The 16,240-nt window shown below is 39.4% G+C and overlaps 1 long non-coding RNA gene across 1 annotated transcript in view; it reads right to left on the minus strand.

The window, feature by feature from the left end:
- LOC106530251 (uncharacterized) overlaps positions 1–14,157 on the minus strand; it is a 27,558-nt gene extending 13,401 nt beyond the window's left edge. Inside the window, exons 1-2 of the long non-coding RNA XR_001311751.1 lie at positions 13,542–14,157; positions 3,422–3,512 (exon numbers count right to left, since the gene is read on the minus strand). This is a non-coding gene — a long non-coding RNA (uncharacterized LOC106530251). The remainder of the gene's footprint in view (positions 1–3,421; positions 3,513–13,541) is intronic.
- Between the last annotated feature and the right edge of the window lie 2,083 nt (positions 14,158–16,240).

Below are 16,240 nucleotides of genomic sequence, written 5' to 3' on the forward strand. Positions count from 1 at the left end.
TTTTTTTTTTTTTTTTTTTTTTTTTTTGTTGTTGTATAGCTCTGAAGAAGGGATATCCATCGGGCCCACCGATGAGGACCCGGACCCCCACCCAAAACAGTAAATCTGTTCTGATGCCTTTCATTTTTTATTTTTAAAGAAAAAGGTACTTTATTGGTCATCAGTGCATGTTCCCATACAATGACAGATTGTGTGCTCTGCATTTGATCTATCTAAGCGACAGGGGAGCAGTTGGAGGTTGGGTGTCTTGCTCAGGGACACCACGACATGTGGGCATGGTGGGGAGTCGAGCCTGTGACTTTTGGGTCCCAAGCCGGCTGCACTACCACTGCACCACAGCCGCCCCTTTGTGCATGTGGCAGGGTCATAAATGCTATTGCTATGCAGTATCTAGTTGTAATAACATTTAAAGCTGGTTAAATTTGGGAGTCGACTGCATCTAAGATGGCTGAAACAGCCAGCTGACATAAAAACCCACAATGGGCTGGATCTTAGTCAGACAGCAGATACGAACCTAAAATTTGATCCGCTAACACAGAAACTGAGTCATTTGTGATATTCTAAGTTGCAGATGTTAGTTTGTTGACAAACAACAAACTCTCGCTTTTCCAAACTTCTTATTTCACCAGATTTGTTTCTTGCTGATAGTTTGTCGACCCAAGGAAGGAAAAAAAAAATCTCATCATGAATTTACACTTGGGGCCACTTTGCCTCGAGGATGTGTTGAACAAAATGTGTGCAATCTATAGCTGTGGTGTTTGGTGATTTGTGACTTGATGTGACAGACACACTGAAGGGCATCCTGCAGGCAGGAGATCCTTCTCTAGATGAAAAGGGCCACATTTTCACTTCTTCTCTTAACTAACTTTCCGACTGATCCRTCATCGAGGCCAAAAGAATATCTTAAACATCTAATTGGAGGCTGATGTCAGAGTGAGGTGGAGACGGGTTTTTGATCGTTAAATCATCAGATTTAAAATAAATGACTGCAGGAGAGAAGCTGTTTGCTGTATTTGTTGTGTTTACCATATTTATTCGTGTATAATACAATCTCATGTATAATACGATCTCATGTATAATACGACCCCCTTTTTTGAGCTTAAAAAGCATAAAAAATATGTAATCCTCAAACTACCTCCAATTTCATCCAGACTTCCAAGATTTTTCAGCCTTTGCAGTCTTTATACATATCAGTAAAATGATCATTGGACTGTTCATTTTATTTTAACAACATATGTACTAAAAGGTATTTTGACAACAAATATATATCAGCTGTAGCAGCATCATATGAATTCTGGCATTTTACACATAGTCCACCAGGAGGCGCCAACACAAAAGTCAGAGACTTCATATGAGATTTGGACCATCTTATGGGGGAAAAGCAGATTACTTCCTACTCGCGAGCGCCCCCTCTGGTGGGGAAACATTTTTTTAGGGATACAAACTTTTTCAGAACACCGGTAGACGGCAGCCATTACAGACGAACATGCCTTTGTTGTTGTTAGAGGAACGGCCCTGATGTCACGCTGAACACGCTGATGTCATTAGTTCGTTATCATTACTGAGGTGCAGGACTACTTTTTCCCCCTTTTTTTCACATCATGTTGGCTGATGGATTTGTTATTATCTCGCCCTGAAGCATGGAGGAGTGTAAGAGGTGAGCTCATTTCAACTGCTTTTTACGACGTGGTCTCATTTCCGGACTCAATAATTTTGTGAATGAAGCCAATAAAAATATTTATTCGAGTATAGTACTACCCACTACCCCCCAACTTTATGGATGATTTTATGGATTTAATTTTACGTATTATACTTGAATAAATAATGTAGTTTACAGCGTTTACGTCAAACCAAGTGAGTATTAGTGTATCCTGGAAATACATTTTGTTTGTGGATTTCATCGTCTGTGAACCCTCATGTGGGTGTGAACACAATGTTTTCACCTCATCTTCAAACATTACATAATCATTTTCCAATGATTACATTTTATTTAAACTTACGACTCATTTAGAGTAAAGCTTTATTTTTCAAGCGAGTCTTGGCCAATGCTTGATTTTTTTAAAGTTTTATTTTTACAAATGTAATTTTTTAATTTGGCTGCATGCGTCCATATTTAAAAAATCATATTTAATGTCAAACAAATGATTTTTATAATAGCTGCACATGAGGCCTTGCTGTTATAGTAGAATGATTCACCTTGAGCAAAGGCTAACAGAGATGGTTGCATAGGCAAAATGAGGAGGAGGGCATAAACAGCTGAAATCTGGAGCTTTTTTCTCTTCCTCTAGTGATTACAGTGCTTGTCCTCCTCGCGGCCATAATGGACAATAATTTCTCTGAGTAGAATATCAGCAGCATAGAGCCCTCTTGTGAGCGCTCCCACTGCCTAACTACCAAATCACCTGGCCTTGGCTGCCGTGAGACGCCAGCAGGTTGCATGAAAAAGGCAAAAACTCTCACTAAATGCACAGACGTGAGCGTGGTGATGGCAGATTGACGAAGTCGCTTCTGATGTTTCAGAAGACCTGAGGACGTATGATCAGAGCCAAACGTGTTCGAACAGTTTCCAGGAATCGCTCCTCATGGTGAGAAGGGTTTAGTTTCAGCACAGATGCAGATTTAAAAACATAAAAAATCGAGACAGAGGTAGAGCACAACATTTTTTTAGGTTCTTTTTTGTTTTGTTTTTAAAGGGATTATTAACTGGATGACAAAGTTGTTGTACGAACATGTCAAAGTTTTTGTTTAAGTGGAAAAATTGCTGAAGTTTTATCATTGAAACAAAATCTGAAACATTGAAAGAAACAAGGAACTGCACAGGCTCTGCTCTGACGGGATAACCCCAGAATAGGGATGCTCCAATATGAAAATTTCAGCCGATATCTGATATAATTATTGCGGTTATGTCTGGTAACCGATATTTACCGATATTACACAAACACAAAAATTATGTTATACATTTACGCACAAACACACTTAGGCCTTTTTTTGATACGTTAAATAAAGGACCAGACCTCTGACATGACTCCCTACTTCAGTTATTCCTGGCTGCGCAGCATCAATATCACTATCATGACCAAACAGATGCCTCTCAACCAACCATCTCCCCTCATAAAACAAAAACGCAAAGATAAAAAGTGGGAAATCATTATCGGACGTTAATATCAGCCCAATTTTACATATAGCCAAAATAAAAAGGCTACAATTCAGTCAGTTTTACAGATACTGGGATTAGTCTAAAACTGAATAAGGCAGGATATCAGGGCTGGCCCAAGCCAATTTTGTGCCCTAGGCAAGATTTAAGGTGGTCCTCCCAGTTTTTTTTATCTCACTGCCAATTTGCAAACATTCACRTACCAAATGAAAGGAATTTTTTTAACTTTAGAAWCAAAGTTGTCCYAGTTAACAATATAATTCATACCTGCCAACATCTGTTGATACCAATGAGGAACATGTTAACGAGCAGCTGTAGAGTGAGGCCGTCCTAGGAGGGTCCAGGCCGTATGCTCCCTCTGAAAATTCAGTAAAAGATCTTCACATAACTCTGCATTTTCCAGCCATTTCAAAAGCATTTTACTAATTTCTTGGGATTAATAAAACATGAAACTAATATTTATAAGTGTAGAACACTGAAAACCTGACTTCAGTCTGAACTTTATCTGAGATCGGAACCGAAACTTCCATTATCCTTATTATGACACCGCCCCACCCCCCTGAATGGGAAGAAGGGGTCATATTGTTTTTGTACTATTTATTTATTTTATTTATTTTATCTTCAGTGATTTTTTTTGGTCAATTGTAGCACGGAATCAGCTTTACAGATCAATATGAAATTTGTTAGGAACATAGATGTGTTCCACCTACACTGCTCCAGCCAGTGGTTTTACAATAGACCCCATTTAAAAAGGGGGTGTCTGGACACACATAAATGCTTATAGCTCAAAAACTATTGAACTTAGGAGCTTCAGATTTTCTTGTTGTTTAGCTCAGGTGAAGGGYGGTCCCATCAATGAGCCCCCCCACCCCCCTTGGACCACCATCCAAAACAATAAATCTGTTCTAAGTTCTGGTGCATATGTGGGAAGGTCATATAGGTTAATGCCATGCAGTATCTAGTTCTGCATTAGAAAGGAAGAAAAAAAAGAAGCAAAAAAGTAGCAAATATTACTACAGTGGTGCCCAAAGTCAGTCCTCAAGGGTTGGAGTCCTGCATGTTTTAGGTTCTGCTCTGGTTCAACACAGCTGAACCTAAGGAGTGCCTAATTAGTAGGCCTCCTCAGTATGCCATCATGGTCTGCAGAGGCCTACTAATTAGTAGGAGAGTTTTAAGCATCATTTAGACGTCATTTTAGACCAAAGTTCTCGCTGTTCTCTTCCTTCTTTTTGTTTATAGCCTAGTTTTTATTCACCCACTGCTTCACGATGTTCCATCACAGAGTTTAAAGCAGGCCAGGCTGCAGCGATCAGACAAAAAGCATGTTGCTTTCTGTCCAGCAGCACCGTCGACTCTCCGCTTCTCAGCCTCTCTAACATGTTCTGTAACCCAGACAGCTCAGGAGATGAGTCATATTTATTGGAAAGGTCATCCATCAGAGCATAAGAGCAAGGAGAACGGAGGAGACGGAGGAGGGTGAGGAGTGGAAGGCAAGTGATGGAGGAGAGAGGCGTTAAGTGTTGGCTTTCCATGTCAATTTTTCTGTCAGGAGCAGTAAGTGGGACCTCTTGTCCTCTTCTGCCGCCGCTTCGTCTTGCGCTCACTTTGCAATATCTCTTCTGCTGCGGGGGCTCACGCAATCCAATTATTCCTCAGGTTATTAACATTTAGATGTTATGTTTTATAATTCTGTTAGCATTGTGAACAGACTGCACGGTAACGAAACACTAAAGTATTACTTAAATAACTTCATGAATAAACCACGGGGTATCCTGGATAAATGACCTAACAGTTTATTTATTATATTAAAAGTCACGTTAAAATCACTAAATTAGCTTGATTTTATCAGGAATTTCAATTAGTTTTCATACATAAAGTTTTAGCTGCAGTTTTTGAAGTTACTTTTAATTTCAAAAGAGGTTTAATGAAGAAATCATATGTGTAAATTAAACTGAAACATTGTGCACATTATGTTAACAATATTTATGACCGCTGCACGCCAAGTGAGGGTCATATTGTTTTTGTACTGTTTATTTTTTAGTGATTTTTGGTCAACTGTAGCACAGACACATCTGCACCAATCAACATGAAAATTGGTAGGAAAATAGATGTGTCTGATCTACACAGAGCCGGTCAACGGTTTTATGATGGACCCCATATTTGAGAAGGGGGCTCTATCTGAAAAGCAGTTGTTTGGACATAAAAATGCTTATAACTCAAAAACTATTCAACATAGGACCTTGAGGTTTATTTATTTTTTTGTTGTTCAGCTCTGAAGGGCTATACATCAGGCCCACCAATGAGCCCCCCACCCCGACCCCCACCCCATCTGAAAAGGGGGTGTCTGGACATACAAAAACATGTAAAACTCAAAAACAATTCAACTGAGCTTCCGATTTTTTTCTTGTTTAGCTCTGATGAAGGGTTATCTATCGGGCCCACCAATAAAAAAAAACCCCAGCCCCTCCGGACCCCCACCAAAAACAATAAATCTGTTCTGGTGCATTGGAGCTTTGCATACATGCAGGGGTCATATTATGCTACAACTATGCATCACAGTTATTTTACATTATGTCACAACCTTTAAAATAAAGCAGTCAGAAAACTTTGCTCATATTTGTCAAAAAACCTTTAGTTTCACTCAGAGCTGATGTTTTATAAAAAAAAACATGTTTCAGGCAGTTTTGTTTCCTGCAGAGCTTCCCCCCCCCCCCAGGATAAGTTAATATAAACTCACTAAAAGTTGATTAGGATTATTTTAATTAAATTAATTTAAATTGTGGTCACCAGATAATCATAGCTCCTTCCCTGCTCCTCGGGCCATGTTTTGTCTGTGAGTTCTAGGCTTTTGTTAGAATTTCTTATTTTAAAGTAATAATTGTCATTTTGAAGTGRTGTTTTAATCAGTAGTTAGTAGGGATGGGTACCTTTTTGACATTTTTATTTAACATATTTTTCAATATAACACTGTTAAATATTTCAATATAACACCGAAGCAAATTCCTAGTCTGTGAATCCTGTTCATTGACAATGGCAATAAAACTGATTCTGATTCTCAATATAAAAAATTTAACAAATCCAACATATCCAGCTCTATGTATTGTAACATCACTTGTTTAACTAATTTCTTTAAAGTGCAAATTCTTGAAAACAACAAGACTGTTTTTTCTTATTGCACAAATTAAAATCCAGCTCCACGTGTTTCTATTGATGTCATTTCCCTGCTAGAAAAACTGATGGAGGTCCATGGAAGGCTAATAAGTTTAAATCAAATAGGAAAAGAGGATGGAGTTAAAATAAATAAAAGGTATTCAAGCTATGTTTTGAGCATCCAAAACACTCCAACGTTTCAAGTTGGCTGCTTGTGCTCTTTCAGGTCAGACGTTTGGACAGTCGGTAAGCACCTCTGTTGTTTTCCTCTGCTGGTCTCTGTTTAATGGTGGATGAAATAAAGAAAGTGGCGGTACTTTATTTACTTTGAGCAAGCGAACGTCGTGCTCACAAAATAATAAATCCACCAGATAATTCAGAGGCGGTCTGTTTGGTAAATTTTACTCCAGAAGCTGCGAGGCTTTCAAGCTACGTTCAGACTGAACYCTGTTTACTGAACCAGCAGCTGCTGACGTCATTACGCTCTTACACGATGCTACGTTCAGGACAAGCATGGAAAACTCACCACTCTAAAGCAATAACGGTCGCAATGATGGGTTTAGGTACCGAAACATGGTACCAATTGATGTTACGTGAATAGGTTCTCGGTAGTACCGACAGAATTCGGTCGATACTTATAAAAGTATTGAATTCGGTACCCATAGTAGTAGGTAACTTAGCCATAACAGTACTCATAGTTAGTCACACTGTTTGTAACTAGTCGGCAAAACAACACTTACTAACCGATCCCTTTAAGGACAGAAGCATAAACATGTCAAAGAATCCAGTTAAACTGAATTCTTTAGGGATTTAACTCTGTATAGTCTTTTAGTGACTGTCAAAARGAGTGRCAGTGTGATTATTTTTGCTGTGGTTAAATTTGACCCTTCATCCAGATAATACTGCTGCAGYAGTAAAACGGCAAATAATTCTGATGCTGCAACTACAAATCCCCCTGACCCTACTAAATCAGAGAGCTGGCATTGTTTACAGCAACTATAAAGTGTCTCTTTGTCAGTCTGTCAGTTTCTTACAGACGAAGAGTTAGTTCCCTTTTCCACACCCTCCTCTTCCTCTCTTTTGACTGAGTGAAGCTCAGCTCTGGGGGGATTTGATAGATGGYGGTCTCAGTTTTGCCAGCTTTTATCTCCAGTCTCAAACAATTGGCATCTGCCATTTATCGACCTTATGAACACCAGCTGTAAATACTCTGCTGTGGTGGGTGGGGGATGGAAGAAGTAAAGAAACGTAAAACACGAGAGGTGAGAGGTAGGATGACGTAAAGTAGAGGAAATGAAGGTAAAAACTGTGTTCATAAGGGAGTAACAACATATCAGTCCAGATTTATCGGCCAACAGAAATACAATGTGCAGTATGTTAGTGGTATTGGCCCATTATATTGGTTGACTGTTTGGCTCAAGGGGAGTAATGGGAAAAACTTTATAGATGGAGMGAGATAAATGAATGAAAGGAAAAGGAGGGATAAGAGGAGCTAAGTCTCTTATATAACTGAAGTCTCATGAAAAGAGGAAGATTACATCAAAAAGAATTTACAAGAGTAAAGAGGAAAAAAATGAGTGGCTATGTACCAATAAAATGTGTTTTAATGAATTGTTTTACCTTTTAAAAGCGTTTATTTGATCTTTTTGTTTATGACTAAAGCAGTAGTTAATGGTGGTGTACTGAACTGTGTAATCAAATGTCCACTTCATTAAAATTACAAGAAACTTAATGGGGAGTTATAAACTTGGTGGAAGAGTCAGCAGAAGCTGAAAAATGAAGTTTTGTGGCTTCGTTCTATTTTTTGTCATTTTAACTTTGTGCTCATTCAGCTGGTGGATAGTTTAAGTTGCAGCAAGTGAACTAAAAGATATGTTTCATGTTGGAAAACGTGATGTTAATTTGTTGGTGGTGGTGCTTTAGACCAGGCGTGCCTCGGATATGGTTCATCTGAACCCACCTTTATTATGACCCCCATAGTCGAAGCTTTCAAACCATTTGTTTAGTTATTTATTTCAGTGATTTTTGCTCAACAGCTGCACCGATCAACAAGAAGTTCGTCAGGAATTTAGATGAGTCTGACCTACACTGCACCAGCCAATGGTTTTATTTATGATAGACCCCATATTTGAGGAGGGGGCTCCATCTGAAAAGGGAGTGTCTGGAAATAGAATGGAATAGAAACGGCCTTTATTGTCCCACGAAGGGAAATTCAGGTGTAGTAGCAGCAGATACATACATCAATCCACAGAAACAGTATATTGCAATGTGTCATTAAGATAGTAACAATAAAATTAAACAGAATAAAACAAAAATAATAATAATTACTGTTCCGGACTATCAAGATGAAACTGGATAAAAATGAGAATAAAGGCAAGGTACTGTGCAGAAAAATACAAAATTACAAGAAAAAACAGTCATGACAAACTCATGATCTGAGGGGGTGTGCAAATTGATTCAAACTCAGTCATTAAGTCCAGTCCAAAAAAAAAGATGTACACTTGCCACTGGTTATTATTTATGTAATGATTGAGAGGTAGAGTTGTTCGATGTGCAAACACAAACATGGATGTTTATCAGGATTGTTGGGAGCAGTGATGGTTATAGAGTCTAACAGCTGATGGGAAGAAGGATCTTCGGTAATGGTCCTTTTTGCATTTAAGATGCAGCAGTCTGTCACTGAAGGAGCTCTGCAGGTCAGCCACAGATACTTGCATTGGGTGGGAGATGTTCTCTGTCACTGATGTTATTTTACCCAGAGTTCTTCTGTCTCCCACCACCTGCACTGGGTCGGGGGGCATCCCAGCACAGAGTTGGCCTTCTTGTTGAGCTTATCCAGCCACTTCCTGTCAGCTGTAGATAAGCTGCTGCTCCAACAAACGATGCCATAAAAGATGGCTGAAGCCACAACTGTGTCAACGAAGGTCTTCAGGAGTGTCTCCTGCACTCCAAAAGACCTCAGCCTCCTCAGCAGGTAGAGTCTGCTCTGACCCTTCCTGTAAAGAGCATCCGTGTTGTGAGTCCAGTCCAGTTTATTGTTCAGGTGAACACCCCGGTACTTATAAGAGTCCACTATCTCAATGTCCACTCCCTGAATACATAATGCAAAATACAAAAATTAGGGATGTCTGATAATATCGGCCTACAGATACAGTATGTAAAATCTCTACATATCGGTATCGGTTTTTCTTCTGATAACAAAAGCCGATAAATTAACGCCAGGATTTGACGGTTAGGGTTAAAAAATGTTTGTGGTCCAGAGACGTTCACCGACGTGTGATGACATCATCAAACTAGATTATCTCAGGGAGAGCATGATCCAAACTATCGTTTGAGACAAAATCTTAAAAAGAAATATGGCATTTTTTCCACAACTTCAGTGAAAAGTTTTTTTTTTAAATTTTGTACAGACAATGTTTCTCTTTGGAATGCATCTAGTGGGGTATTACAGTAAAATCAGGCATAATGTTCCTGACAGGAGATATGTGATGTCACCTTAATATTGGTTTGTAATATCGGTCAATATTGGAATCAGAAATTGTGTTGAACAATATCGGCTTATCGAATATCGCTAAAAAGTCATTAKTGAGCATCTGTAACAAAAATGTTTAACTCAAAAACTATTCAACATAAGAGCTTCAATTGTTTTGTTTGTTGTTTAGCTCTGATGAAGGTTTCATTCATCGGGCCCACTAATGATTGCTGGGTCACAAATTGGTGCTTTACGTTTGTATAGGGGTCATATATGCTACCGCTATGTGACATCTAGTTTAAATCCATATCAGGAAAAACAACCAAAAGCAAAATAATAATAATAGTAATAATAATAAAATTCCTAAAGTACTTTTAAGTTAAGATGAGCAAGAAAATATGCAATAAAACCATCATTTTATTTCAGTCCTTAAGAATAAAAAGGTGTTGACTTCAAAGGAGGTAGGGGAGAAAAGAAGTGAATGGCTGCAATATTGTGTTTTAAAAAAGTGGTGCATTTTACACTTATTCAGTTGGAGCCAGAACAAGGTTTTGTTTTATTTTATTTTATTTTTCCCCCACATGTTGGAGGTCGGGTCCATTTGTTGAGAATTGGATTTTACGAGTCAAGACTCTGAAAGGTCACCATCATTTTGGGAATATTAGTTTTTATGACCGTTTCTTTTCAGAGGACTGTGGTCTTGTAGTCCTGAGGCTGCGGGTTYGAGTCCAGTTTGTATCGGGATGGAGATCAGATGGAAAATAACTGAAGAATTTCTTGCGGAGTTTGCTTTTTGAGGCGGCCACTCTTCCTTTTTTCCAAAGGAAAAAAAAAAMMACTCTTTTACAGAAGCTGCTCCTGTTGATGTCTGTTTACAAAAATAAAAATAACGGTTATTCTTCGCAGAATTACTTCATAGAGAGTGGTGAACTGCTAATGAACGTTTCTTGTTGGTGGGGCTGTTTTCTGGCTGGGCAAAACAGGTTTTTCGGGAGGGGGGGGGTTACTTTTTTCCACTGGTGTCCCCAGTGTCTCATGTGTTTTAATAAATTGTTTATGTTGACTAACAGGCGTGTTTATTACCTGCCTTTTAAAATGTGAATGAATCATATTGAGCAGAAGCAAAGACTTTAATGGCATCAATTAGGGCAATGAGCAGTGTTTCACACAACAAGGGACGCATTTTAGACGTTATATAAGTGTGTTCAAACGAGTTCAACCAAATAATTTAACATCATTAGAGGTGCAAACTCAGTAACCCTTAAATTAAAGCAACAAAGGAGTTCCTCTTTTATGTCAGGAGTAAAAAAAAAAAAAWWTTTTTTTCTGCGAAATGTTTGAAGAGTATTTCCAGGATATATGCAGMTGAATGAGCCTGTAAAATAAACAACCTTTTTTAAGAGGCAGGTAATCTTCAAAAGAAGTGTTTTTATCATTATTTTGTCATTTTAATACCTCAGAGGGAGCTGTTACACTAACCTGGTTTCAGATTGACTTATATGCAGTGTTCTTTTGTGATGAGTTTTTGGTGAATTCGACTTTGGATCTACGCATGCAAGACAAACTAAATGGTGCTTTCCCCCTGATCAGGGGCAGTTCTAGGGGGCGGGGCCACAGGGGCATTGGCCCCAGCTGAAATCTGATTGGCCCCCTGAAGTGCCCCTGTCCTGTTGCTCTCTGTCTTTTATCTGTTGGGTGATAATGGTGGATGCAGTTCCATGTTCAAACACTAGTTGTGCTAATGAGTCAAATAGTAAAGTCCAGAATGAATCAAGCTGACAGAATTCTTCTTCTCTTCTTAAAATGTGAACAATCCTGCAAAAAAGTCTTTCAACTGACAAATGATGGCTGGATTTTTTCACATGTTGTGTGTTTGAAAATATTTTATTCATGTGCAGTAAAATGTATGAAAAACTGGTGAGAATTTACTGTGCAAGATTTTTGGTACCACTTTACAATCAGGCTCCCCTTATAGATGGCTTATAAAGAGTTTATAGATAAGTTATTAATTCATTTGTAAAGTTTACACTTTATAAATCATTAATAAATGAAGCTGGACAATTTTGTCTCTTTCTCGTCCTTAATTATTGCATAATAAACACTTATTAATAATATTTAAAGTGTTTACAGATTAATTAATAACCTATCTATAAACTCTTTAAAAGCCATCTATAAAGGGGGCCTTATTGTAAAGTGGTACCTTTTTAAAAAAATTACATTACAAGTGTTTGAAGTATAAAATGTAAACACTGGGAATTTGTGTGAAAGGATGTTGAACAAAGACTTGGCCCCTCTATAAATATTGTGGCCCCTTGATGGCCCCTTACTCAGAAAAATCCTAGTTCTGCCACTGCCCCCAGTAATGTCAATCTTGGTTGTGGCGGCACGACGGCTCAGTGGTGAGCACTCACGCCACGCAGCAAGAAGGTCCTCGGTTCGAACCCTGGTTCAGACCTGGGGTCTTTCTGTTCTCCTCGTGCTTGTGTGGGTTTTCTCCTGGTACTCTGGTCTCTGGTGTACAATAGGTTGCCTTCAGGCCCAGACCTCCCTTGAGAAAGAGATCTGAGATCTCAATGGGATTTGCCTAGTTAAATAACGGTAAATAAAAAAACAAATTTAACCCACCAAATGTTTTAATCTTGACTCTTGAGATTAAATCAGATTAATTGCTTCTGAGGATGCACGATATATCGGCATTAACATCGGTATCGGTCCGATAAGTAAAACTGTGCCGTTATTAACGTCTAATATTGATTTCCCACTTGTTGCTGTTTGTGTTTCTGTTTTGGGAGGGGAAATGTTCGGTCCAGTGGAATCTGTTTGATCATGATAGTGACGCTGCGCAGACATAACTGAAGCAGAACCGGGTCAGCAGTCTGGTCGTTTTTTACCATATTGAAAAAAGACAAGTGTATTTGTGCGTATATGTATGTAAATAATGGGTGTGTTTCTGTGTAATAATGGTAAATATTTGTTATGGGCCATAACACCAATAATACTGAAATGTTTTGGCTGAAATTGCATTAGCTTCATCACAAACCTCCTGTTTGCTTCATTTATACTGACTTGTGTGAAAAACTGGCACATATTTGTGTTCAGTGCATCAGGCTGTGGTTTGAAGCCTTCTGACAGATCCAACAGGAGCACAATAAACAAAAAACTCCAAAAACAGGCAGTGATGTATTTAAATTTGCCCCCAGAAGGTTGTTTATGTGATCAAGTGTTGTTACGCCCTTTCTTTGCCGCTGCAGTGACGTGGCTGAACCACGTTCGGCAGGTTTTTGACAGATGGTTGTTGTTTTCTTCCCATTCTACACTTGTGAGAGGTACAGAGGTGGGGCGGTGGTGGTTAGTGGTTGAAATAACGACCCCTCGGTGCTCCACAAGCATCCATTCTGTTGGTCCAGGACTCTGGGAGCCAGCCGGGGCCTTTTCCCTTTGTCAGTGGTGAAAAATGAAGCTTTTCTGAATCCCCTGCACTCGCTGTGCTTCCCTCTAGGCGCCTCAGAAACATTGAGTTAACATAAAGCAAAATTCAGGATGTGGGCGGCACCAGTGACAAATGAAGCGCCTCCGTGTGTTTTGGAGGGAAAATAAAGGGGGGGKGGGGGGGGGGGCTTTTCTTGAAGAAATGAGATTTGGTCCATGTTGCTTCCTTCAGGCACAATTTTTCACCGCGGTTCAAATGGATCCGAGAGTCACAATGGAAGATGGAATATTCTGGAAACAGGAAAAAGGAGAATAATCAAAGCATAAAGCATTTACCTTCAGCTCGCTCTCAGCCTGCAGTCCGTTGCTGCTCCGCTCCCATTTTGTCACATTACAGCTTATTTTCACACCGTGCTGCTCGTCGGGCTGAAAGAGAAGTCTCCAGTCGGTCTGATCACGGCACCTGGTCCACTGCAGCCTCGTCAAAATGGATCCAATTTGGGTTTGGGAGTGAAAGCTCGCTGGGGTACAAATGAGGCGCCTCGGCTCGTCTGTTGGGGAGCTGTGCTCTTATCTGACTTGGACTCATTTTGTAGTCTGCAGGAGAGGAACGGAGTGGACGGTCTGAGCAGCTCTTGGCTACAGTGTAGAGAGGCCACGGTGCCGTGGTGTTTTCAGGTCCAAAGACTTGTCAGCTAATTAAAAGGAGCGTGGTGTGTGTGTGTGGCATAGTCACACTCGCTGGCTGCAGTGCAAGTCACTCCAGGAAGCCAGGCGGGCCCTCGTGTTGCAGCGGACTGTCCTGATTCCCTCTTGATGAAAACCATGTAGAGCACTTTTATGTTTGGTTGTGTCCGTGTAGATCAGGCTGTTTACTCAGGAGTTAAATGTTTGTGTGCATGTAGGTGTGACGCACAATTAGGCCTTGCTGCCATTGCAACTCAAATAGGTTTTGCCTCACCAATTACCAAAGAGCCTTCAGGCAGTGCAGGCTTGAGTTGCTTCCCAAAGTTTCAATTTGACTGCTTTTGTTTTTCTTTTAAATTTAATTAGTTTGTGAGAACATGTTTTGGAAAACAATTCATTGACTCTGCCGGAGCTATCAATTACAAATGACAATATCCTCAGAAAGAGGAAATAAAATCAATTATCACGTCTTTATATATTATATGATTAAAATACTTTAAAGGCTGGAAAATAAACTCCCAACCCGCTCTTCCTATTTCCTCAAGAATGAGTCTCATCAGATCAAAATGAGATATCTGGGAAACGAAAACAGCCCGCAGCTTGCATCACCATCTCATCACAACGACGTAAATCAGAAATTATGTTCAAATATCTGTTAGTTTATAAAGTATTTCACTACAAACTAGTTCCTTCAACAGCAGAGATGATCTACTTAACAAGATTCTGAGTTGTGTGTGTGTGTGTGTGTGTGTGTGTGTGTGTGTGTGTGTGTGTGTGTGTGTGTGTGTGTGTGTGTACTTGTTTCTACTACAGAGTGAGGACCATTTGCACCATAGTTACTATCAAAGTAAGGTCTTTGATATAAAGTGAGGACCTCTTCAACGTCCCCACTTTATTTACAACTCTGCTGTGCTTTACTAATTAGGTTTAGAGGTATGGTGGGAGTTAAGTTCTGGTTCAGGTTAGAGTTAACTATAGACCAGTAATGGTTAATTTTACTAATTAGGTTTAGAGGTATGGAGTGAATTAAGTTCTGGTTCAGGTTAGAGTTAACTATAGACCAGTAATGGTTAGAGTTATAGACCAGTAACCATTTTGATTCTGATTCCCAACGATTCCTGATCCTTTTTAGAGACAGGGTCATTAAATTTTACATGGTTCAGGCAGCTAACCAACAAGCTTTTATTCAGCTAAACAGTATTTTTGATCTTGTTTTTAGAGTGATATAGGTACAAAGCTAGAGCAGAATTTGTTAGATTATTATTCTTGTACGCCTGGAAATGTTCATTATTTCAAGAAGTGCTACAAGTGCAGTTGTTTGATTCCACTGGCAGATTGTTTTACATCAGGGGTCTCTGACCAGCAGCTCATGAGCTCATTTAAAGTAGCTCTTCAATGCTTTTGAAAAATTAGGAGAAGCAAAATTTAATTTATCACTGGCCAAACAAACTTTCATGTAATTCTAATCAGTCTATAGATGTCCCTTCAATCAAACAGTTTAGGGCTCAGTGTGGTCGATTTGCAGGCAACGCGCGGCCACACAGTTGTTTGTCGTTCGTTTTCGCGCACACCTATCATAGCCCCTTGACACACACTGTGCCGAGCTCTTGGGGAACCCCTCCCGCTGTGGTATACGTCAGTGCACAGGGTTTCTCCCTGCTGGAGTCTATAATGTGGAAAAAATAAAATCGGAGACCCACCACCTGACATTATTTGTGCACAAATCGGTCGCGGTTAAACCCTAAGTTTGTAGTGTGTTACACTGTAATATGAATGGATAAACACAAAAAGCACATTCATGTCAATTTAGTGCTCTTTGTGGTGGTTTCATCTGACTGAAGCTCAGTGTGAGTGTTAGACATATTTTATTGTTTTATTTATCCAGAAGTGTCAAAAACAGAACGCTGAGTGATGTTTAGTCATGTTGGTAGTGTGCGATCTTTTGCACGATATAAGTTAAACCCAACTTTACTGGGTATCAGAAACTAGGAATCAAAATTGAAACATTTGAATGATTAAAACGTGTTTTTGTAAATTATTGTTTGAGTTTACTTTTTGGGAAAAAGGGGCAGATATGGTTATTTTTCTTCTTTCTGTTGCCTTTCATTTTTTGTATATTTTTTATTTTTTTTTGTTTAGTTTTTAAAGAAGTGAAAAAAGTTAATAAACTAAGCTTAAAAAATCATTAGTCCCGGTTCCAATCAAGACTTGATATCCAAGACTGTGACTGTTGGAGACAAACAGTGCCCAAAAAGGGGACGTAGGTAAGGGAAGTGGATGGACATATATGCAGGTGTCTGAGACCCCCTGGCAGCATTGCTGGGCTAAAAAACATGTTGGCAAAAACT

This window comes from Austrofundulus limnaeus, unplaced genomic scaffold (assembly GCF_001266775.1).
Source record: "Austrofundulus limnaeus strain Quisiro unplaced genomic scaffold, Austrofundulus_limnaeus-1.0 Scaffold503, whole genome shotgun sequence".
NCBI lineage: Eukaryota > Metazoa > Chordata > Actinopteri > Cyprinodontiformes > Rivulidae > Austrofundulus > Austrofundulus limnaeus.